Source organism: Pelecanus crispus, chromosome 1 (assembly GCF_030463565.1).
Source record: "Pelecanus crispus isolate bPelCri1 chromosome 1, bPelCri1.pri, whole genome shotgun sequence".
NCBI lineage: Eukaryota > Metazoa > Chordata > Aves > Pelecaniformes > Pelecanidae > Pelecanus > Pelecanus crispus.
The window spans coordinates 86,614,022-86,639,491 of NC_134643.1; the positions used below are offsets into that span (position 1 = coordinate 86,614,022).

General features: G+C 45.6%; 1 pseudogene; it reads right to left on the reverse strand.

Moving 5' to 3' along the window:
- Positions 1-4,043: 4,043 nt before the first annotated feature.
- On the reverse strand, positions 4,044-24,682 carry LOC104027945 (TRPM8 channel-associated factor 2-like; annotated as a pseudogene).
- Positions 24,683-25,470: the final 788 nt, after the last annotated feature.

The following is a 25,470-nucleotide window of genomic DNA, read 5'->3' on the forward strand; positions in this document are numbered from 1 at the left end:
GTTGCTTGGTTTTTATTACCCCAGCTCCACACATCTGTTCCTTCTGTTTCAGCATTTTGTGGACAGCAACAAAAGGAGATTCCCAAGTACAGGTGGAACATGGGAAGTTTAGGACTACAATGAACAAACCAGGAGATGTTTTCATCTGTGACATGCTAATCTTGGAGCAAGCATTGAATCCCCCTACTGTTCCACTTCTGGCTGACATATTACAGGACTGGAATTTTCCTGCCACTCATCCACTGTTCAAAAATATCCTGTTTTCTCTCAGTAATACAGTAAAATGTCTTCAGACACCACTGAGCTGCGCTGCTCAGTGTCAAGCTACTGTGCCAACTACCGGGTTTAGGTTTCTGTCCCTTGATCTTGGAGGGAGCGGTTGCCTTCTGTCTTCAGTCCCCTAGCAGGAAAGAGGGGCAGACATTATCCCAGTTCTTGGGGGGTTCCAAAACTAGATTCCAGCTTTGTCCAGCAGTCTGCCACCTTGTCACTAAGTTTCATTTCCAAAAGGAAAACTCTGGCAAGGGGAAACCTCACCTATGATTTCCCTACCTGCATGTGGAGAAGAGGGGTGGTACTCTTCTACCTGCCTAGCAGGGAAGAACTCCTGAATCTAACCTTGGTAGGAAAAGAGTTATCACTGGGCATCTGCAGAGAGTGACTGGTGACTCCTTGCAGCAAGGAGGAGAGGAGCTCCTGTGAGGTGGGGTCTCTGGGAGTTAGAGGTGAGAGAGAAGATAAAACTCAGGAAGAAGGAGAACCATCGGAAAGCACTGAAGATGTGGAGCCAATTGAAGACTAGTGGAAGGCAGAATCCCCCTGGGGAGCAGTGTGGCGACATAGGATATGAGTTTCTGAGAGTGAGGGTCCACTAGCAGTAATGGTGTGGGTATGCACATGCATGTACTGTATTAGGTTGAATCCAAGACAAAATGAGACCTTTCATGGCACCAGTGCTTGTAGAGCATGAGCAGGGAGGCTGAAGTGAGATGCCCTCAGCCTTAGACAGCACCACTGCTCTTGCTCACCTGTTGCTGCTGTCACAGCTTTCCTGTTTATGCACTAGTCTGCAGAAACTAGGGTTCACTGAGAAAATAATTACCCATGATAAACTGGCTGATTCATTTCAGGTTAGGCTCACTGATGGGTTCCTCACAAAAATGAGATCTTCTGTAACAATAGCTGTTTGTAGTTGGTGGACAGTTTCAGGCCTAAGCTGGCAAACTCCAACCCAACTGTTCATGTCCTCACCACCACTCAGAGGCACTAGAGCAGTGCAGTATACCCAGCGAAGAAGTTTGCAGCTCTTCGGAGACCCCTGCAGAGGCAGCATGTCTTCTCAGCCTTGGCTACCGCAAGCACACCAAGCACTATGCTCCAGACCCTACACTGCCTTTCATAAAAGAAGCAACTGACTTGCCACACCTAGAGGATCTGAAAGATCAGATAAAGCTGTGGGCTCATGGCCATGATCCTCATCATGCGTTCCTGAAATAGGAAACAGCTCTCTCAGGCGCCTGTCCCAGACTGTCAGACAGATTGTCTGAGTCATCATGAATCTTCTGCGCAGAGTGGAAGGCACAATTCCTTACCTTCCTTCCCTCTTTTAATGTAAAGAAGCAGTAACAAGTACCTACCCATGCCTGAACACACAAGCGTGTGTTACTATTTTAAAATAAAACACCATACTACTCAGACTCCTTTCCAGGGGAGAAGCTGGGGAAACAGGTACAGAGCAGATGTCTGTTATGTTGATAATGCCAAGTTGGGGAAACCTGAAGATCTTCCCTAGCTCCAGGCCAGCATCTGAGAGCACAGTCAGATGCCTGAGTATATCTTCTGGAGGGGGGTTCCATGCAGTTACTGCCATTGGAGACTGAGGTACGTTTCTTCCTCATTTCTGGAGTATAGCCCTCCAAAGCGTTCACAGAAAATAATCATAGAACCTCTGCCAGGCCTTCATTTTTCAAGGCTTAAGCAACCTACGGTTAACAAAACCAATCTTAAGGCTGATTCCTCGCTCCTCCTCCCCATTATCTTTTGCATTTATTTCAGTTTCAGTGTATTGTAAACTATTCAGTGACCCACTAATATGCCCAGATTTTTTCCTCTATGCCATTTCCCATCAATAAGCTCTTAGCTTAGAAAAGAAACACTTGATGAGGAGTTCAAAATAGTTCTGCACTTTAAAATTGCGTCTTCTTTCCCATACTAGAGTCTTCAGTGACATCTGATTATTTTCAGATAAAGTTCATATGCTCTATACCAACAATGCTCATGTATTTGTGGCATAAGCAAGACTTATTAGCATGAGATCATGGTGAAAATGCTAATGAAATTTGTGCCTAGTACAATTCTTCAGGCTCTGCTGGTACATCATAATGGATGTTCATAAAGGAAACATTTCTAACACCTTGGATATACCTGCTGAATCCCAGATGTGTTAACAGTATGTTACCATATTGGGTACAAACAGATAGGAACAATCAAAAAGCCTTTATTAAAGACACCACAAAATACCAGAGGCAAAAAGAGGTTCTGCAGAAACATTAGATATCAGTGTTAAAAGTATCCAATTTGGAAGAATATTCTCTACTGTAGAAAAGGGAAGAGATAATCAATGCACTGTCAAGCTTTAATTCCTGAGAATAAAATCATAAAGTCTTCATCTCTTTCTCAGCTTAGAATCCCCCAAATTTCAAAACAGAATAGTTGTAGGACTTTGCCAGAAGAAAAAATTGTAGCATTTGAACATTTGGCTTCGAAGTATAGAATAAAGATTTTCAAGCTCAGGATGGTTGAAGGATTTGTGGGGAGGGTGGGGGGTGTCTTTCTGGATAACATTTGCTATTGGATGTACATGTAACTGATTTGTAGTATTATTAGTGCAGGTCACTTCATCAACGTTGGATTATTCATAGGTTTGACATACGTTTATCTGGGCACAGTAAAAAGAAATTATTGATCCTTGTATCCCTTACTTTCCAGCTTTTTTCCTGAAAAATCTGCTCAGCTATGGCCATATGATCTGGAGGAGTTGCAGAGAGCCTCCAACTCTGTCGCTGCTGTCCCTTGTGGTGCATGCCAGTGGCCTTAACAGCAAGACCAAGAATTCTGTAACGTTCCCTAGAAAAAGAAACCACAGCCACAAGACAAGCAACCATAAAATTTGGCTTGTGCTATAGTCCATGTTTTAACACAGGGGAAATGCAGGTGTAGCATTTAAGAAAGGGCCCTTGATCTGAATATTTAGATTGGAGACCAAAATAGACCACTGTAAGCACACTCCAGTGCTGCTTTCCTGTCAACACATTAAATCCTATGAGGTGAGGCACCTGCAGTCTTAGATCCTTAGGCAGAGCAAGCTGCCCCAGTTTTACATTCACGGATTTATTCTAGCTGAGGATCAAGGTGGTAATGTCACTGCCTGGACACTGTTTTGCTTCTGACATGAGCTGAAGCAGCAGTTTCTCACTACACAGCTACCCTTTTCAAAACATTAAACAAAGATCAAGGCCTTTCCTATGCTGTCCATCAAGGTTTTCCTTTGAATGATCATTCTCATTTCTCATTGCTGTAGCCATAATTTCACCTGAGTTCTTCCATTTATTTCTAGCTTTATTATCTCATAACATGTCTCTATTTTTAAAGTGACTTTTTTTTCCCTGTTCCTACTCTTCTTCTAGTGATCTTGACAACCTTTGCATATCTGTAACAAGAGTAAGTCTCAGAGAACCTTTTAGAGACAAGGAAAAGAAGAAAAAAATGGGAGGTGGTTGCTTTGTTTCATAGGTATTAAGACAGCAAATGCTTCCCCTTCTGCAGTTGAAATGACTGCTGTTGGGAAAGGAAGTAGTGGGACCCTAACATACAAAGGCAGGCTTAGAAGGAAGCCAAGAACAAACCCTTCTATCACATCTGCAATGTAGAGCTGCTTCTCAGATTCATGATAATATCATACCATTCAGACCCATTTAAAACTATTGCAGAGCACTGTCTTTATCACAGAAAATCACATTTCATTTTCATGAGCAAAAGCATGTTTAGGAGATATATTGCTTCATTGGATCATCTGACCAACTGGGGAAAGAAACAGCCAGGTGCTGGGAAAGGCTCTCCTTGATTGGCCATCCCCAGGCCTTAAAGAAAGGAGTCAAATTCTCCTTCACCAGAAAAGAAAAGGTTTCTGCCCATGGATTCACTGTTGAGCCATTATCACCTGGGAGCTCAGACATATTTTTAGTATTCAGAAAAGATTTCAAGGAAGGCTTCCTTTCCAAAGGCCTTTTGCAGCTATAAGGCATAAGAAAGGAGAAACAGTACAAAATATATGTATGGAAGTTGTGGTGGTTTGACCCTGGCTGGATGTCAAGTGCCCACCTAAGCCGCTCTATCACTCCCCTTCTCAACTGGACAGGGGAGAGAAAATATAATGAAAAAGGTGGTGGGTCAAGATAAGGACAGGGAGATCACTCACCAATTACCATCATGGGCAAAACAGACTCGACTTGGGGAAAATCAATTTAATTTATTGCCAATCAAAACTCAGAAGGATAACGAGAAATAAAACCAAATCTTCAAACACCTTCCCCTCACCCCTCCCTTCTTCCTGGGCTCAACTTCATTCACGATTTTCTCTACCTCCTCCCCCCAAGCAGTGCAGGGGGAAGGGGAATGGGAGTAGTGGTCAGTTCATCACTCATTATCTCTGCCGCTCCTTCCTCCTCAGGGGAGGACTCTTCACACTCTTCCCCTGCTCCAGTGTGGGGTCCCACCCATGGCAGACAGTCAGTCCTCCATGAGCTTCCCCAATGTGGGTCCTTCCCATGGGCTACAGTTCTTCACAAAATGCTCCAGCATGGGTCCCTCCCATGGGGTGCAGTCCTTCAGGAACAAAATGCTCCAGCATGGGTCCCTTCCATGGCGTCACAAGTCCTGCCAGCGAACCTGCTCCAGTGCGGGCTCTTCTCTCTCCACGGGTCCACAGGTCCTGCCAGGATGCTGCTCTAGCGCGGGCTTCCTATGGGGTCACAGCATCCTTTGGGCACATCCACCTGCTCCGGCGTGGGGTCCTCCACGGGCTGCAGGTGGATATCTGCTCCACTGTGGAACTCCATGGGCTGCAGGGGGACAGCCTGCCTCACCATGGTCTTCATCTCGGGCTGCTCCAGTGCCTGGAGCACCTCCTCCCCCTCCTGCTTCACTGACCTTGGTGTCTGCAGGGTTGTTCCTCTCACATATTCTCACTCCTCTCTCTGGCTGCAATTGCTGTTGCACAGTAACTTTTTCCCCTTCCTAAATATGTTATCACACAGGTGCTACCAGCATGGTTGATGGGCTCGGCCTTGGCCAACAGTGGGTCTGTTTTGGAGCCGGCTGGCATTGGCTCTATCGGACATAGGGGAAGCTTCTAGCAGCATCTCACAGAAGCCACCCCTGTAACCACGCCCCCCGCTACCAAAAACTTGCTGTGCAAACACAATACAAGCTGAAAGATCAAAAACCTCAGATGAAAAAGGAGCAGAAGTTGCTGTGATGGCCCTTGAGGCCAATCGCTAGTCCCTGAGAGGCTGATGAGGCTAATGTGGGGTGGGGACAGCTCCAACTGTGAGAAAGCAGCAGCACAGCAAGCTGTCTCTCACAGCAGAGACCAGAGCAGAGCCAGCCTGTCTGCACTTCCGCCAGGGACAGACTGTGTTTCTCAGGTAAACTACACTGAATTACTCAATGAGGCACATAAGTGACCAAAGCCCACTAACCCCTTCAGATGGAACCTGTTGGGAGTTGCCAAATCCAGTAGCCTGAGAGAGGTGAAGCTGCCACAGTTCTGTTTCCCCTGCCCAAGCCAGTAATGAGGTTAAGCATTTATTTCCAGTAAGCAAACACACAAACACACATGTGCAATGCACACTCACACAGACTCAGCCAGTCATGCATACATAATAGCATACAAATAGGCAGCACAGACAGAAACACTCAGCACTCATGCAAACACAAAGAGCACCAGAGGCCTCATCCCGTTATCAACTCTTTGGCTGATCAGGATGAAGGTCCATTGGTGTGTAGCTACACAATGGGTATCCCCCAGTAACTGGCCTTAGACACTCAGTCTACTCAGTAGCTGTCCCTTGGATCCTGTTGTCTCCAGTTGCCTCATGCACAGACACACACATGCAAATGGATCTTTCAGTCAAACCCAAGACCCTACCAGGAGTTGGCATAGACCTCCTGGTCCCTCCGGTAGTCAAATCACAGACCCTCAAAAGTCTCCCCAGTAGCTGGTCTAAACTTATGGCTGCTTGATTTCAGACTGCGAAATGTCTTACCCAACTCACTAGCTGATCCAGCTTGATACTAGCTAGGGATCACACCCTGACGTACATACCCACAAAACACGTACCTGTTCCAGTCTCTCCAGTTGGTAGCACCCCAGACACACAAGCCCCTATAGTTCTTGGTCTCCACTCCTGTTACATGCTTATAAGTACGCATACTTATAATATCTCTGTATACTTATAATACATAAGACTCTCTTCTCTCAGCACAAAATACAGGCTCTTTGTTTGGTGACTCTGCACTTGATGTTTGTACCGTCCATTAATTCTGGGTGCTACTGAATGAAGTATTGCATCAACAAAACTGAAAGACTGGCTTAAATTAAAAAAAAAAACCACAATTATCAATGATCAGAAGCCATCTTTGCTAATGCCCAAAGGCTGTACTTTACCATTACATCCCAAACCAGTACATTCCACAGACCAATGGCCTTTACACTGTGGTGAGATCACAAATGCCTTAAAACAAGTACATTTTTTGAGGACTGCTTCAAAAACTTTTCCCTGCAGCCCTGGGTCTCCTGCTGAAGTGTGCTACTCAGAGTCATATCAGGACTGACGCATATTGGTTTGTGGAAACCTATAAGCCTGCCCACAAAGACACTGTTGGAGACTAATAGGCAACAGAGAGAGATAATCTGGGGTAGGGATCAAGTGGCTGCAGAAAGTGAGGAAAAGGAAAGAAGCAGCTCTGGATTAAAATCAGTTTGTAAATCATAGAATCATAGAATGCCTTGGGTTGGAAGGGACCTTTAGAGGTCATCTAGCCCAACCCCCCTGCAGTGAGCAGGGACAGCTTTTAACTAGATCATCAATCCGTTGCAAGCTAAATTTGCCAGCAGGTTACCTGCAGGTATGTCTCCAGGGCAGTAAATACTTCCCAGTCCTTCAGCTGTGCTCCATTTTCAATGTAATCTTGGATCCTCTTCTTTCTAAGTTCTAGTGCAAGTGCATTGTGGGCCTTATCTCTTGGGATGTCCAACACAGTCTCATTCACATAAACAGACCAGAGATTGCAGGTGGCTTCAGTGGTGTGAGGGGGAAACTCCCATTCAGATTGCTGCTGATTGTGGCCCCGCTCATGAATGGCACCCTAAAGTCCATTGGCTTGGAGGGACTGCACATCTACTATCTGTCACTGACTCCAAATGATGCATGACTGGGTAGCCAGCAAGCATCCAACGTGCAGGGAAAGTAAACCACAAACAATCTTGGCAATCTGTCTGGGAAAGCTCAGGGGATGGAACACCACAGTGAGGAAAATAAAATTAATTCTCTTTATGTTAACTCATTCTTGGAGTTGTCATGAGTGGATGCTACTCATGATGTGCTTCCACCCCCTGTGCTGGAGTATCAAATGTGTCAACCACAAGCAAAAGTTTAATGTGCATATTGTATGCTCTTCTGTTCCATTTCCCCTCCTTGGCACTACCAAAAGCAAAGAACAAAAAAGGCCAAATGACTTTTGCCAAGAGCTACAGACATTGCAGATGACCGTACTCCCAGATACAGGAGTGGAGAGGAGGTGTGGAAATCTAATTCTGTCTGTAGAAGAATTTTCTTTGACACTGGTCTTATTTTCAGATCTGGTGAGGAAGATGCTATTGCCAGGATAGTTTGTATTCTTGTATAGCCAAATAACTGAATAGTTTGTGTTCATTAAAACAACCCCAGCACCTGCCCCAGCTCTCCCTAGAAGCTCTGTAATCTAAGTTCTGTCTCTGGAAGAAGCACAGGGCAGGAAAAAACTCATGATAAACAGCAGACAGAAATAAGGTAGAAAAATGGATTATTTTTCCTAAAGTGCTCCCAAAGAAGCAGCAGATTTTCATCTTGAAGGAAGGGGACTAAAATGTTTCATTGCAAAATTTTGTGTCAGGGCCCTGAGTGCACCAAAAGGCTTTAATGGCCTTGAGCAGCCCCACCTGGGGATTCCAGCCATACCTCCTGTTGGTGGCCCCAGGGGCTGCATTTCAGCTCAGCCCTGGGCCATCAGTCCCTTCCTGAGCTATGTTGTAGGTGTGCCTGTCTCCAGCTCTGCCACAACCATGCCTGTGTCTGGCCATGGACCCTGTTGATCCTGACCCATGATCTGACTTCCTTGCTTGATTTCAGATGTGCCTTATCACGATGGGTCTGCAGGGTAATCACTGGACTGTGTCTGATCCTGGTTACCATCACTGGACCTGATCCTGACCTGCAGATGGATTTCCTTGCTTGATCTCAGACCTGCCTCATCCCTGAAGATTTGTCTAGCAATCTAGACTCTGAGCTGACCGTGGCTGTTGTGCCAGGTCTGCCCTGCTTGCCTCACTCAGGTGTTGTGTGATGGTCCCCAGCTGGAAAGGCACCTGTCCTGCTGGCTGTGTTACTGCAGTTGGCTCCTGGCTCCCTGTCTCTCAGGGAGCAGCCAGCCTCCAGTGTGCCCTGACAATGTCCATTGTACCAGAAAGCAAAACGTGAACTGGGATTTTTTTTGTGTGTGTGTGAAGGCAGATTCTTGTCAGTGTTTTTAGTAAAGTAGCTCTCTACTATTGAAAAATATTCCATAGTTCATTTCAGCTTTGGTTAGGACTTGCTGCTGATGACCATGTTTACTACTTCACTATAATTGTCACCACTTCAGTTCCAGTTTTGCTGTTTCTCATGCTGTTCTAAAAATCTTTTTTCAGAAAAGACAAACAGACTCAACATACTCCTTAATATCTCCCATGAGTTTCTCAGTATTGCTGTCCTGGTTTCGGCATGCTACCTGCATCTGTAGACATCCAAGGATTTTAAACTCTGGCATTTGGAAACCAGTTGTTCCTGTGCATCAGTAAAAATTACTGCAGAACAGCCACTTGTGTTAGCACAAAACCTACTGATTGGCCTGGGTCATACACATGCCGTGGTTTGCTTGCTAGGCTTTCAAAGTCAATACAGCTAAAAAAAAGCAGGGAAAGGGATGGACTCTGTTCTCTGACATGCACTGCCAGATGAACTGCTTGCTCATCCTTTCTATCTGTACAAAACTACTAATGGCGATTACGTTACCTTTGTGTCCCGAGTCTGAATTTTCACACACGGCTGCCACTATTGGTAAGAACTAATGAGAAAAATATAATACTCCCATGTTCCCTGTTGAGCTTGAGGGGTTAGCAGTTACAAAAATTAGCAACTGACATGTAATCTAAACACAATTGTTGCAGAGTCACTGACAGATTACAACTTCATTGTTAAATTCAGAGCCACATGTGGCCAGATGTAATGACTGATTACTCTGATAAAATCCTTCTTAAGTGAGGCTATGCTTGGAGGGGCATATACAACATGGAAACATGGAACCTATTTATTTTACTTATATTTCACCAGTGATTATAATAAACTCATTATTAATACCTGAAGTGCAAACTGTTTACACTCGAGCGAGCCTCTCTTGAATTAGTCCTACTTGACTGACAGCAGCTACAGCACGTGAGTTAAGCTGCTAGAGCTGTGGATTATTGACAGATAGGTGGCCTGGGCAGCTGATGAACTTACCAATTCAAGTGGTAGAAAACACCTTTAGTGTTGCAATCAAGCAGAGCTGAAAGCACCTGCCAATCCTATTGAGAAAAGTGCAATACTTGAACAAAGATTAATTGCAAATAATGGTGAGATTTGGCAAACTTGGTTTTAGGAGCCTCCTTACCACCCATAGTAACACATCAGGCTGCTCCAGCCTGTTCGGTTCCGCTGACCCAGTGAGTTGTCTTTAAGCAGCACATTTCTTAAATGACAGATAGCAAAATGCTGCTTACAACAAACTTCTCCCCCTACCACCACCCTCACTTCCCCACTGATGTAAGCAACCCTACGCCTGCTAACATCAGGGTCTTATTACATAGCCGGCTGCCTGTGTGTCTGTTACATGCCTTAATTTAGGTTTCAAGATCTCATTTGTCCTGCCTATAACAGCTAGCTTTGTCTCCCTTCTTTCTGTTGCAATTAGCATAAACTCACTCCCACAGTACTAAGAGTAACATGACACAGTATACACATCATTTTGTGGCCAGCCTGTCTCCCTCCACTGTGTTTTGCCCTGGGATAGCCTCAGATTTAGCAGCAGAATGTGTTACTTCTGTGTACCAGCTCTTGACAGTCACAGAAGATTCTTACTCTCACGAGCAGTCTCCTTTGGTGGGATTAATCTGCTGATTTGAGGATCTGCATGATCTTGTGATAATGTTACTGCCTTGTGTATTTCCCTTAAAAATATCCATCACAGATAAAGACAAAATGTTCTAGTTATGATACTTGCCATGAGATATCTGGACATCTGCCATCATGGCCTTGGAAAAATTGCTGGGATGGCTGCCAGTCTGGCTGTTGCATTCACCGTCTTGTTCCAGATAGAAAGCAGACTCTCTGGGTTGTCCCTGTGGCGTACGTCAGCAGCTGGTACTGTCAGGATGATGTTCTCCGTGGCCAGCTCAGCCCAGGGGGCTGGGTACTGACGGATGGTTGACTGCCAGGCAGAGATGTCAGTTTCCCCTAATTCAGCATTCAGGTGAAAAAAGGTAGCCAGTTTAAAAAGAGGTTTTAAGTGTGAAGAGAGGAGAATCACCATAGCTAAAACCCTCTGCATAGCCTCAGAAACAATAAGTTAATCTAGATGTAACTGGGTTTTACTGAATCAGTGGGCAGATCCTGAGATTCTGGTGAGGGGCCCAGCCATCTTTGGTGACTCCAGGTCTACTGTCGCTGCAAGGGGTTCATGATACTTGCTTTTCAATATCAAGCCACTTCAAAGGCGGCTCAGACATGCTCATACTGGGAACATGTACAGAGATTAATTCCTAAATGAAAGTCCTATCAATATACTTTCTGCACTGTGAAATGTGAAGCCTTATGCAAAGCCTTTCCTGGGGCATTACTTATTCTGAGGTCTTCTCCATACATGACCACAAAAACCCAGGAAAATATAGACAAGCCAGCAATACAGAAATACTTCTTTACTCACCTGCCTATAGTTAGGTTTTTGGGACCACTTACCAAGCCTGAAGAATGGAGACTGCACAGTTTTTTTAATCGTGACTCATATTTAGCCTAATGTGCTCTCCTTTGGCACTATGATATATATGAGGCCACCCCACAGGCTAGAGACTTCCATGGTGTTTTTTTCAACTTTGAACTTCATTACCACCAAGGGAGGCCTCTGCAGCTCCACAGCATAGCTGAGGTCATCAGTGTGAATGCTGATCTGCACCTGGTGGGGAACAATTGTTGCCAAAAGGCACTGCAACTTGGACAGGCTTGGGTAGCTCCACTCCAAACTTGGTGTGTTCTGTAGCTACCATAGGCAACAAGATGCTCTTGTCTCAGCAGGGAAAAGCAACAGTATGCTACCATATGGAACATTATTCCATATCTCGGCACAGACATCAATCAGATGAAAGTAGCATGAAAGAATTCAAGGGCAGACTTAAGCCCCATGAAGAAGAAAATGGAAATGCTGGATCAGCTGCTAAAGAAAGGTAGAATTATCTTTCTACAGCTCTGTTCAAAAAGAGGGACTCCACTGGTTTTGAAGAAATTTCAAAGTTGGTTGGCCCCAGTTTTAGCACCCTTACCTCCCATCACAGCTACCATAGCTGTGCTGCTATAAATGGATAGATGTGGTGGGTTGACCCTGGCTGGATGCCAGGTGCCCACCAAAGCCGCTCTATCACTCCCCTTCTCAACTGGACAGGGGAGAGAAAATATAATGAAAAAGGTGGTGGGTCAAGATAAGGACAGGGAGATCACTCACCAATTACCATCATGGGCAAAACAGACTCGACTTGGGGAAAATCAGTTTAATTTATTACAAATCAAATCAGAGTAGGATAATGAGAAATAAAACCAAATCTTAAAAACACCTCCCCCCACCCCTCCCTTCTTCCTGGGCTTAACTTCATTCACGATTTTCTCTACCTCCTACCCCTCAGCGGCACAGGGGGACAGGGAATGGGAGTTGTGGTCAGTTCATCACATGTTGTTTCTGCCACTGCCTCCTCCTCAGAGGGAGGACTCTTCACACTCTTCCCCTGCTCCAGTGTGGGGTCCCACCCATGGCAGACAGTCAGTCCTCCATAAGCTTCTCCAATGTGGGTTCTTCCCATGGGCTACAGTTCTTCACAAAATGCTCCAGCATGGGTCCCCCCCATGGGGTGCAGTCCTTCAGGAACAAAATGCTCCAGCATGGGTCCCTTCCATGGCGTCACAAGTCCTGCCAGCGAACCTGCTCCAGCGTGGGTCCTCTCTCTCCACAGGTCCTGCCAGGAGCCTGCTCCAGTGCAGGCTTCCCATGGGGTCACAGCATCCTTCAGGCACATCCACCTGCTCCGGCATGGGGTCCTCCATGGGCTGCAGGGGGACAGCCTGCCTCACCATGGTCTTCATCTCGGGCTGCTCCAGTGCCTGGAGCACCTCCTCCCCCTCCTGCTTCACTGACCTTGGTGTCTGCAGGGTTGTTCCTCTCACATATTCTCACTCCTCTCTCTGGCTGCAATTGCTGTTGCACAGTAACTTTTTCCCCTTCCTAAATATGTTATCACACAGGTGCTACCAGCATGGTTGATGGGCTTGGCCTTGGCCAGCAGTGGGTCTGTTTTGGAGCCGGCTGGCATTGGCTCTATCGGACATGGGGGAATCTTCTAGCAGCTTCTCACAGCAACCACCCTTGTAGCCACTCCCCCCGCTACCAAAACCTTGCCACGGAAACCCATTATAATAGCATAAAGGTGAAAAGCAGAGCATGAGCAGAGCTTACCCTGATATGAAACGAGTGAGGAGAAAGGAAGCTGCAGAAGGGGATAATGCCCCCATTTGTAATAATTCATCTGCTTTCCACCCACTCTCTGAAACACTGTAATGCCTGCATGGGCCAGCCATTAGTGACTGAAGGCATGGGAATCCCTGTTTCCCAGACTAGTTCTGCCCAGTTCTGCCCAAAGCTTGTCCTATTATTATCTCTTTAAAGAGAAAAAAACAACCCAACCTGATACGGGATAATACTGTTTGGATAACTACCTCTACTGTAGTGTTTACCCCTTTTCACCTAGAATTACACATAGCCTGGTTTCAGAGTCAAGATATAAACCCCCAAAAAATATTTTTTAAAGTGTGGGTGTTCATCTGTCCTAATGACAAATATAATAAGACTTGAAAGAAAACAGCTTGGAGGCCTTGAACTGAGGAAGGATGATAGCAGAAGACAGCAAAGTGGGGCAAGTAAGATATTTTTATAGTGGGCAGAAATACCTACTAGTGTCCTCCACATAGACAACATTCAACCTTCTTATTTCTCATCATATTCACTGTAAATACAGGCATTATTCCTTTAATCTTGAAAGCAACAATATAGGTATTTGTCTTGTTTGGCCTCTGCCTTATCTAGGGGAATGGAGAAGGGCACAGAGGAGGTATGAAACCAACATGAGATGGCCACGGTATGGAGCAGATGAAAATCAGAGGTGTGTCCATTACAGCTGCATAGGGCAGTCATTTTTCAGGACAGAAGTGCGAGAGAATAACTTGAGAAATGTAGAAAGGTTTATGATAGGAGAAACTTGGGGAGAAATTGTGATTCATGTCTCAGTAAGGCCAAGACAAAGTTTGAAGAAATGAGAACGGAAGCAATGAAAGTTCTTCTGACTGCAATGAGAAACAAAGGCAAATGTTCACCTCCAATTTAGCTATAAGAACAGAAGCAGGAAAATGCAGAGTGGCTATTCTTCTGGGAGGAATATAAAACCCAGTGCTTCTCCATGCTTCTGGACCTTAGAAGGAACCGCAGGCATCAAGATAAAAGCACCTAAGTCATATGATAGTCTTCAAGTTACAGACAAAATTCATCAGCCTCTTCAGTTCTAATTCTAATAAATTAGTTTTCTGAAGCTTTCACCTTTGTGCTGAATCCTTCCCCATCTGACCAACAGCTAATGCTGAACCTTTTTTGAAAATTTTGAATTCTTAATGATTTATGAGGGAATTGAGAAAATGCAAGGGAATTTCAGACTAATCTATCAAGATAATCCTGCCCCACCCTCACGTCATAACAGTTAGTTCAGTTGGATAAACTTGATACCAAAGTGACCTTTCTGGTAAAATTTTATTTAAAAAAAAAACCAGCAGACATCTGAAGTAATGCTTGTTTCTGAAAAGAATGCAGGACAATCTCCAAAAATGACTTGTGATTTTATATGTCCAACTAGAAACACTCCATAACAGTGTGGGATTTTTTCTTTCCAGAGAAGCTCTCCTCAAGCAAGACAAAACACACAGATCCATGCAATGACATCTTCAGGTGAAATGTTGTAGCACCTGAATTTGACAAAGAGCAGCAGTGGTACTTCACATTGACCAACAAGTTAAATCACTTCCTCTAGAAGCATTTATGGTCCACCTGCCTGTACATCTCCCCTATTGCATAACCAAAAATTCATTCATCATCTGACCAAAATTGTACCCAGCAGATCAGATGATCCATATGCCAGCATCCATCATAAGACTGAGGTATTTGTGATTACATGGTTAGCATGCAATCTCAGAAGAAAGCTGGGGCAGGAAGGAAGCAGAGAAATTTAGACTATTATATTTATAGATTACTCTGGTCAGCCTCATTCCATTCCACAGTTTGGGTGCTGCTGAGAAAGGAAATAGAAAAAATATCCCCTACTTTCATTTCTTCCATCAATCTGGACAGTTACAGCTGGGGATGTAGTAATTTCTGGAAGATTTTGGTTGGGAGCATGTATTTGTTTTTGTACATCAGGGAAGTTGTCATAGAGCTCTGCAGCTCTGCTGATTAAAACCATTTCCTCAGAGCTTGCCTTTGGGCTGTCAGCACTGACATCGGGAACTCTCTGGGAAAGCACTAGCTCAGCCATCTCCTCCTGAACAGAGCAGATAGCTAGGGAGGTCTGAGCTGGAATCCTCAGGAACACTGTTGATGCCTGTGCTAATTTCTTGAGCCAGGAGGAATATGGTGGCTTTAGAGCTTTTCTCTTGAGGTTTTGCTGAAACTGGGAGAGTGCCTTGAGCAAGTGGTACTGTGAGAAGACCTCATCAGGATGTAAGACTGGCTGACTTGATGCTACTATGTTATCCCCTAAGATACCAACTCCACATTTTTGCAGTATTTTGTTCCCGGGGAACCCAACAATGGTATTCTCATCAGCATTCCCTGCAGCCCAGGACCATGCCTGTCCTCCAACCAGCAGACCACCGCCCCTTGAAAAAAAACTCATGAACCTTCTCCACCGCCTCATCACTGTAGGCTTTGCAGCAGTACACACTCAGGTTTTCCTTAAAATCTGTTAGCTTGCAAGGGATCTTCTCCTGGCTTAGGAGAGTGAAGAAGTCCTGTGGATCACCAGCAATACCAAGTTGTCCTCCCTTCCCAGCATCAAGCCAACCAATGGCATTGAGGATAAAGGTTTTCATTGCTGATGCTTGGAAAAAGTTTTCATGAGTGAGTACTACAACACAGCCCCTGCCATAGTGTGCAGCTGCAAGGAATGCCTGGTGGGAGTCAATCATAGCAACAGGAAATGCTAGTGCACCATGGATGAGTAGACAGGAGGAGACACTGCCATCTTCTATCTGAAATTTGGTCATTCCTTTCAAAATAACTTCTAAATACTTTTTCACATCCAATCCATGTCTGGAAAAACAAAAGAAATCCTTGTCACCCAGATTGATTTATAAATGCTGAAAGCTGTACTTATCTTTGCCCTGCTAGTAGTGATACAGTCATGACTTCCTATTAACATTCCTTGTTTCAAGAAGTTATCATGACAAATACATTAATGTCTATCAAAAGAGACTTGGAAGTTAAACCAACAGATACCAGTGAAGTGGCAACAATGTTAAAATTACAGGGATCACCAGCTTTTCTTAAGCATGGTATAAACGGAATTCCAGGAAAGAATGGTGCTGTGTGCTGTGACTCATGTTAGATTTTTCTGCAATGGGCTAAGATATTACCACCCACAGAAGGTGGCTCTATCCTTCACAAGAAGAACTTATTGTCCTCAGGGCACAGAATCCATAAGAGATCAGGCAAGCACTTCCTAATCCTTTTCAGTACAAAGGCAGACACGTACCTCAAAACATTCTCAGCGATGGCTTCAACTAATCCAATTGATTTTGCTTTCAGGAAGTCTAGGGGCTCTGACACTCTTTCTTCTAACAGTTCAGCTTTAAGGCAGTGACCTCCAGTCATAGAGCAAATGGAAACCAGGTAGTAAAATGTTAAAACTGTGATAGTTGTTTGCAAAGTTGCACAGACATCTGCTCTCTTGCTTGTCTCTTTACTACAGGTTTCAGTGTAAACTTTAGCCTCCATTGCCTGCCTGCCTCTCCATCCTAGGACATAAGGATAATTTTTTCCATCATAATGGTGGTTAAACACTGAACAGGTGCCAAACAGGTTGGGGGTGCTGGTTGACAGCTGGCTGAACATGAGTCAGCAGCGTGCCCAATTGGCCAAGAAGGCCAACAGCATCCTGGCTTGTGTCAGGAATAGTGTGGCCAGCAGGAGCAGGGAAGTGATTGTTCCCCTGTACTTGGCGCTGGTGAGGCCGCACCAGGAATACTGTGTCCAGTTTTGGTCCCCTCACTACAAGAAAGACATTGAGGTGCTGGAGCGTGTTCAAAGAAGGGCAACAAGGCTGGTGAAGGGTCTGGAGCACAGGCCTTATGAGGAGCGGCTGAGGGAACTGGGGTTGTTTAGCCTAGAGAAGAGGAGGCTGAGGGGAGACCTTATCACTCTCTACAACTACCTGAAAGGAGGTTGTAGTGAGGTGGGTATTGGTCTCTTCTCCCAAGTAGTTAGTGATAGGATGAGAGGAAATGGGCTTAAGCTGCACCAGGGGAGGTTTAGGTTGGATATTAGGAAAAATTTCTTTACGGAAACGGTGGTCAAGCATTGGAACAGGCTGCCCAGAGAGGTGGTGGAGTCACCATCCCTGGAAGTGTTCAAAAAATGGGTAGATGTGGCACTTCGGGACATGGTTTAGTCTAGTTGGATGGTTGGACTGGATGATCTTAAAGGTCTTTTCCAACCTAAACGATTCTATGATTCTATGATTCAGTACTTGACTAGACAAAGCCCTGAGCAACCTACTCTAAGTGGCCCTGCTTTGAGCAGACGTTGGAGCAACTGACCTCCAGAGGTCCCTTCCACCTCAACTATTCCATGACTGAGATTTCTATCAGCATGTTCCAAATGTATTGGCAGTGCAGCACACCTGAGAAACTACTGTGAGGACAATGGCTTATTGCCTCAGCAGAGCTGCCTCCTGAGCATGGCCAGAGCTGAGTCTTGTTATCATGACATGGTCTATTACCCTTGTCTGAACATAGCACTGAGACAGATGAAGCTTTAATAGTGTCTTCCTTATGTAGCAGTGTAAGGTCCAATTATAGAGCTTCAAATTCCCACCTTATTTGTGAGAAATTCCCTGAAGAATTATCATCACTTGCAGGGCCTTACGACAAGAAAAGAAAGTGCCTTAACTCTAATTGTCTAAGGTCACCTGCCTAGTGGATGAAGGGAAGGAGATGGATGCAGGTTTTCTGGATTTTAGTAAGGCTTTTGATACTGTCCCTCACAGTATCCTTCTGGGCAAGTTGACCAACTGTGAGACGAGCAGGTACATGGTGCACTGGGTGAAGAACTGGCTGAAGGGCAGAGCTCAAAGGGTTGTAGTGAATGGGGCTACATCTGGCTGGCAACCAGTCACCAGCAGTGTTTGTAAGGCCTCAATTTTAGGACCAGTTCTGTTCAATACATTTAGCAACAATCTGGATGCAGAAGTTGAATGCAGCATTACCAAGTTTGCTGTCAATACTAAACTGGGAGGTGCTGTTGACTCTCTGGAGGGACAAGAGGCCTTGCAGAGGGATCAGGATAGATTGAAGCATTGGGCAATCATCCATGGCATGAAATTTAACAAGAACAAATGCCGGATTCTGCACCTGGGACAGAGTAACGCAAGACACAAGTATAAGGTGGGAGAAGAGTGGCTGGAGAGCAGCCCTGCAGAAAGGGACCTGGGGGTGCTGGTCGACAGCAGGCTCAACATGAGTCAGCAGTGTGCCCTGGCAGCCACAGGTGCAAACTGCACCCTGTGGTGCATCAAACACAGCATAACCAGCTGGTCAAAAGAGGTGATTATCCCACTGTATTTAGCATTGGTGCAGTCTCACCTTGAATATTGTGTGCAGTTCTGGGCCCCACGATTTAAGAAGGATGTTAAGGTGCACAAATGTGTCCAGAGGAGGGCAACAAAGCTGGTGGAAGGGCTGGAAGGAATGTCCGTTGAGGAGCAGCCAAGGACTTGGGGTTTGTCTAGTTAGGAGAAAAGGAGGCTGAGGGGCGACCTCATTGCTCTCTACAGCTTCCTGAGGAGGGGAAGCGGAGAGGGAGGTGCTGATCTCTTCTCCCTGGTATCCGATGCCAGGACACGTGGGAATGGCTCAAAGCTGTGTCAGGGAGGTTCAGACTTGACATTAGGAAACATTTCTTTACCGAGAGGGTGGTCAAACACTGGAACAGGCTTCCTAAAGAGGTGGTTATTGCCCCAAGCCTGTCACTGTTTAAGAGGCTTTCAGAAAATACCCTTAATAATTTGCTTTAACTTTTAGTGAGCCCTGAAGTGGTCAGGCAGTTGGACTAGATGATCTAGTTGGAGTAGATGAAGTGTTCGACACAGTCCCCCACAACATCCTTCTCTCTGAATTGGGGAGATATGGGTTTGATGGGTGGACTGTTCGGTGGATAAGGAATTGGCTGGATGGTTGCATCCAGAGGGTTGTGGTCAATGGCTCAATGTCCACACAGAGACTGGTGACAAGTGGAGTCCTTCAGGGGTCCATACTGGGACCAGTGCCATTTAACATCTTCATCAATGACATAGACAGTGGGACTGAGTGCACCCTCAGCAAGTTTGCAGATGACACAAAGCTGAGTGGTGCGGTTGACATGCCAGAAGGACCTGGACAAGCTGGAGAGGTGGGCCTGTGTGAACCTCATGAGGTTCAACAAGGCCAAGTGCAAGGTCCTGCACCTGGGACGGGGCAACCCCCAATATCAATACAGCCTGGGGGATGAAGGGATCGAGAGCAGCCCTGCAGAGAAGGACTTGGGGGTACTGGTGGATGAAAAGCTGGACATGAGCCAACAATGTTAGCTTGCAGCCCACAAAGCCAACCAAATCCTGGGCTGCATCAAAAGAAGCGTGGCCAGCAGGTTGAGGGAGGTGATTCTGCCCCTCTACTCTGCTCTGGTGAGACCTCATGTGGAGTACTGCATCCAGCTCTGGAGCCCTCAGCACAAGAAGGACATGGACCTGTTGGAGCTGGTCTAGAGGAGGGCCACAAAAATGATCTGAGGGCTGAAGCACCTCTCCTACGAGGCCAGGCTGAGAGAGTTGGGATTGTTCAGCCTGGAGAAGAGAAGGCTGCAAGGAGACCTTATTGTGGCCTTTCAGTACTTAAAGGGGGCCTATAGGAAGGATGGGGAGAATCTTTTTAGCAAGGTCTGTTGTGACAGGATAAGGAGTAATGGTTTTAAACTAAAGGAGGTCAGATTTAGACTAGATATAAGGAAGAAATTTTTTACAATGAGGGTGGTGAAGCACTGGAATAGGTTGCCCAGCGAGGTAGTGGAGGCCCCATCCCTGGAAACATTCAAGGTCAGGTTGGACGGGGCTCTGAGCAACCTGATCTATTTAAAGCTGTCCCTGCTCACTGCAGGGGGGTTGGGCTAGATGACCTGTAAAGGTCCCTTCCACCCCAAAGCATTCTATGATTCTATGATTCTATGATCCCTTCCAATTGGAACTATTCTCTTCTGTTCTGTTCTGTTCTGTTCTGTTCTGTTCTGTTCTATTCATAGCACTGGGCAGGAAAGGATCACCTATGCTACTGAGTCTACTTGCCTCCACTACCAGGTATCTACACAATACACAATCTAGTGGGGAATCCACAGCTACATCATGGACCCCGTGTGAACAATATCCAAGCCTTATGGATCCACACAGTATCTACCCCACTCTTCCCAGGGACTTTGAAGTGCACCCTGAAGTGCAGCAGCACTTAACAAAGCTAAGAACTCTGTTACAAATGCCTTGAAGTTTACACCATGCCATAGGAGATTAGCAGGAAAGAAAAAGGTCATCTTTTCTGTCCCAGGTCCTGCATCAGGAAGGATTTAAATACCTCAGGAAGTGGCCTCATAGCCATGCTATTGACATAGTGGGAAAAAAGGCTAAATGTGCCATAGCACTGCAGATCAGACCCAACCAGAAGTTTCTTCCTGAACAGTCATCTGTTGAACATTTTACCATGGAGCACATGAACCAAGCTGTTTGGTAGTTTCTCAGTAACCTGTAGAAGCACCTTCAACTCCTGCACATCCATCGCTATTCATGGTCATTTCTTTTGGGGGACAGGGAGAAGAGATCTTTTTCGTACCAGCAGGCCAATAGCAGAAAACCCAAGGCAGAATAAACACTATATACAATCTAAAGAGTGTGCAAACAAATATTTAAATACTCACTGGGTGATCAGAGGAATCCTCAGCATTTTGTCAGACAGTGAGAAAGCGCCAGTCTCTCCCTCACTGCCTGTGAAGTACATGCCAGCCACGCTGGTCACCTGGTTCCCAGGGAATTCAAACAGCACCTTCACCTTGCCACGTCGACTAGCCCAGTGCCAGGCTTGGCCTCCAATGAGCAGCCCTCCACCCCTCTTTACAAAGCCAACCAGGTCTTTCGCCTGCATACTGTCATAGGCGTCCATACAGTACACCCCCAGGGAGGGGCTAAGCTCTGCCCCAGCCTGTACTTTGGTGCCAGCCTTGAGCAGGAGCTGCGAGAGGGAATCCAAATGAGGATGGACCCCAACCAGGGCCTTGGGGGAAGGCTTGAGCCACTCCACAGCATTTCTGAGGAACTGGGAAAGCTTGGAGTCCTTCAAGATTCCCTCATGGTAAACAACCACCACCTGGTCCTTCCCATAACAAGATGCTGCAATTAGCACTTGCCCATTGGTGCTCACTAGCACTGGGAAGGCTTCACCTCCAATGAACAACAGCTCACATGGATGATAGTTTGTTGTGAACTCAAATGAATTAACTTCTTTCACTAGAGAGACATAGGGTGCTGTGGCTGATATACCTCTTGTTAAAGAGTACTGAAAAAGAAAGAAAGGGAAGCACTTTTTAGATCAGAAGCTATGTTTGAAATGTTTAACACATACAAGCTGTTGCGATATATACCAGCTATGCTGTTCTATAGACCCAGGAGGAACCTGTATCCACAAGTGATGCATAAATATATAGCCCAGAAGTAAGGTGAGCCAGGAAAACATGACAGGAATGAGGAAACTTTGCATAGCTACTAGTCACAATAACCCCAACGGACATGTTAGAAAATGTACATTGAAGACATAATTCCAGTTAAGCCTTTCTATATTCTTCTGCTTATGAGTGTTTGAATTGGTATGAAACTGCTTTATAACACTAACATGCCTGGAGTTGCAGAAGAAAAATCCAAATACTTTTTTAATTAGATAATATGTAGATTTCAGATTACTAGGTCTAGCCACAAGCTATTAAGTTTTCACAGCTCGATTTTAAGATGAAGTCTTGCGTCTCAGATAGGCAAAGGCCTCCAGTTTTCTCTAAGAGTGTAGGGCTTAGCGTTCATTCCACTGGCAGAGGTGGAATCAGTGGCTCTCATACTATTGTACACCTGCTGTCAGAGTGTGTTGCACTCAATGAAAGTTGTATAGACTTAAAGGAACATACCTTATATACAGACTAAAGAATTTATCATTAGTCTCAGTAATGACTTGACAGGGCAATTATAATACAGCAAACATTAATCCAGTTAAAATGGTACTAACATATATAATACAAAATATTCAATTATTGCTAAATCCCAATAATGATGCAGTTAAGATTGATATACATAGGCTCTCCAGTATCTATTTCCCCAGTGTTGGGTCCTGATGTTCAGTGGTGCTAGTCTTTTCTTAGAAGAGATGATTTGCAGTGAGCCATCAATATCCTGAGTTCTTTGCTGGGAGGAATTCAATGGAGGAAAAAGAGAGGGGAGTTCTTCCTCCTTGATCTTAGGTCCTCTTGGAGTTATTTTTGTATTTCTTAAATAACCTGTTTCTTTACTGGCCCATGGGTCAGTTACATGATGACTACTTAGTAATGTTAGACCTCTACCACATCTCATAAATATGCAGAATCAGCGTTAAGCTATAGGAGATAGCCCTTCCGACTCTTTCCTGACACAAATTTCTGAAGTTATATCTAAAAGAGACCTGTGGCCACTCAAGACAGTTACTGGTGAGTCTTGAGCTGTTAAATTAGTGCAAGGCCTGTGGCTTGCCTCCAGCAATAGCAACAACGCGTTTACTGGGCAACAGAGAAGATCAAACCCCTTCCAAAACATTATGTATGGAGTGCTGAAAAATTAGATAGACCTATGCTTTTGCAAGGCTGTGTGTTTAGGGGCGTGTCTTCTGGCATAAGCAGTGGAGTCTCATTGCCTCCCCACCCATCTACCTGACTATTAGGATAGATAACTGCCTCCATTCATGACCAGCATATCTCCTCTGGGGCTACACTGGTGTAGCAGGTTCCACGTATCTCCACCTGTCCAGACAGGGAAACTAACCAGCAGGGTAAAGCTGTGTTAACAGAATTTTTTTTAATCTGATCCTGCACCTGGTGCCACCTTCTTACATAAGCTGACCTAGCGATACACTGGGTGCCTTCCTGAATCAGCAAGGGGACAGGGCAGAGACCTAGAGATATGGCCCACAGGGAGAAGGAATAGGGTGCTACTTCACATCTACCCCAGGCTGGAGTGAATGGAAACTCTAGCCATTTAATATTTGCTTCCTATAACCTCAGTGAAGCGACTAGCTGATCTAAACCTGGGAGTTTCCCTGGGAGCCAAGAATACATTGTCAAAGTAGCCACCACATATGGTTTTCTGCCGGTAGTGTCAGCTGAATGTCAGGGTCCTGAGTGCACCAAAAGGCCTTAATGGCTTTAATGGCCAGACTCACCCGGAACCTCCACCCCTCTGCCCTTGGGCCCCAGGGGCTCCATTTCAGCTCCGCCCTGGGGTGGTGGTGGTGTGCCTGTCTCTAGGCCTGCTTCTGGCCCTGCCTCCTGGATGGCTCTCAGAAATTTGTTGCAGATAGCTTTTCTCCAGGGTGGGCCCCACAGGCATATGTTGTAGCTAGTCTCTCGTCCTGTCTCTGACCCTCTGTCCTTTCGCTCCTGATTGGACTCCGTGGATGGACCTGGCTCATTGCTTGCCTTGCCTGGGGCTGTTGAAGGACTCTGTTACCACCACCCTGCTCTGCCTGCAGCATTCAGACGCCGTGGGGCTGTGCCCGGTGACGGGGGCACTGCCTGTGCTGCTGTCACCCTCAGCTCCAAGCTCACTTTCCTTTAGGAGCAGCTGTCCCTTGCTGCTCCCTCACACCAAGAAGCCAAAGCCTGACAGTGCCACAGAGCCGCCCTGGCCTCCTCACTCTCGGCTGCACACAACTCTGGGGCACACAACGAAGGGCAGGTGGTAGACTGTAGTTCATTCAAGGGACAGGGTCTAGGCCTCACTCTCAGAAGACAGTGATTTTCATCCTAATCTAGCTGTGGCTAAATCATTTTATCTTTTAAACCACTTTCATTTGCTTAACTAGACTGTAGCCTGTGGGGAAAGGTACCATTTGTTTCTGCATGTTTGCACAGTGCCTAGCACAACAAGGCTTGCACCCTCACAGGACCCAGAAAGAATAATTATAGTAAATGGCTGTCAACTCCTAGGCTGAACCTCTTTGAACCAATTTGAATCAATGCTTTTGCTTTCTTGACTATTCAGTCAGGTGGCTTCAGTAAACAGTGAAATACCTATTACTATTTTTTTTTTAAGGTCAAGGTAACATTTTTTTTTTATTTTCTGTGTACTACTGAGGCCCTGCATCAACCGTCAAACCAAAGATAATATGAATGATGTCAAACCAGATCTGTTAATTCCTCACTGAGATCACCCACTTAAGGTTTTTTTCTTTCCTCCTGCTCTGGTCAAACTACAGGTGCTGCTGAGCCTTGCTGTTCTCAGAGCAGGAACAGGCAAAAACAAGCTACTGAGGGCAGAGCAGCGTTAACACCCACATGCATTTCAGTGCATGATGGATGAGAAAGGCCCCACCTCAATAACGTAAACAGACTTGGAATCAGCAGTCTCTTTGGCACTGCAGTTGGACAAGCTATCCAGAATAGAAGGGTTAGAGAAAAAGGGCATGGTGGAGACCATAAATATCAGAGGTGGCTTGCTGTGGAGACTCTTACCTCCCTCCCCAGCCCCAGCACTGCCTCTCAGAAAAGTGCCCTCTTGGTCACATGCAACAAGGAAGCCTGTGAGGGTGCAAGACAGTACCCACACACCATGTGGCCATCTCTGGACTTGGATTTACAGACACAGCCATGTGCTTCAATTAGGAGGATCCAGTAGGAGGACGCTTCAGTTGGATTTGCTCCAACATGCAAAATCATCTGTTATGATTTAAGCCACCTGTCACCAGGTTTTTCATACTATATAGATGGCATTGTCCCCTGCTACAGCAGTCAAGCATCTCCTCTCAGACCACAGAGGTTTGGTAGGCACCTGACTTGCCCATATACCCTTCCACAGCCCAATGACAGCCATGTCCCTCCCCTCTGAAGCTGCTGCTATTTGACACATCCTTGAACCTCTTCTCTATGTGAGCATTCTGGGTCATCTCAAAGCACAGCTAAAAAATACATCTCCATTGACAGAGGTCTCCAAGTTTCTTCCTCTCTTCTACAATATTAACATAAATGAAATTGTTCTTCTGTACTTCCACACTGTATTTCCTCACAGAAAAGAGCCACTCCTGTATTCCAGAAGAGTTTTATTTAGGGAATACTGTGTCCCATTCAAACTTCAGTTCACTCACATAGCTTGCGCTCTTGACAGTTCCATCTGACTGTCCAAAATCTCTTCATCTGCAACAGGCTTCTTTCTTATGTAGCCTTAGGCTATCAAGTATTAAATCACTCAGTAAGTTC